Source organism: Muntiacus reevesi, chromosome 1, assembly GCF_963930625.1.
Source record: "Muntiacus reevesi chromosome 1, mMunRee1.1, whole genome shotgun sequence".
NCBI lineage: Eukaryota > Metazoa > Chordata > Mammalia > Artiodactyla > Cervidae > Muntiacus > Muntiacus reevesi.
The window spans coordinates 194,107,030-194,107,596 of record NC_089249.1 but is presented as its reverse complement, the minus strand read 5'-3'; positions in this window follow the sequence as shown (position 1 = coordinate 194,107,596).

Here is a 567-nt window from a genome sequence, read left to right as displayed (position 1 = left end):
TGATAATCCCTAGGTGACAAATGTCTCCCAAACACTGTGCAAATGCCCAAGATGGAGAGGCATCCCAAAAGTGTACTCAGTGGAACAGGCCCCAGGCAGGGGCTGCTGGAGACACGAAGTGCCCTGCTTGCAGGGATGGTTCCGGGGCTGCATTCCCCAGATCTTGGCAACCTTCAGCCAGATTCAGCTGGGCTTCTTCAAAGTCAGCTATGTGTACCGAAGTACGGGAATCACCTTACTCCACAGTGATTTGAAATTGCACTTAAAAACTCTATTAGAATTCATGGAGTAGAAAATAAACCCTGCCCAATTATGTGTGAACAAAACCCAAACAGCAGTGTGGGCCTCCAGAAGCTGCCCGGCAGGCCGTCGGGAGAACGGAGGTTACAGAGCCGCTGCAGCAGCGGGTCTCCAAGCTCCCAGGACACTGGGTCGCTGGCCCTGGACCTCTCTGGTGACCAGGAGCTGCCCTGCCCCCACACCCTGCCTTCCTGCGCTGGGAACAGGGTGGCGGCACCCTGCCCATCCTGTTGCGGGTGGCCCAGACACCCAGGGCTACGACGGGCG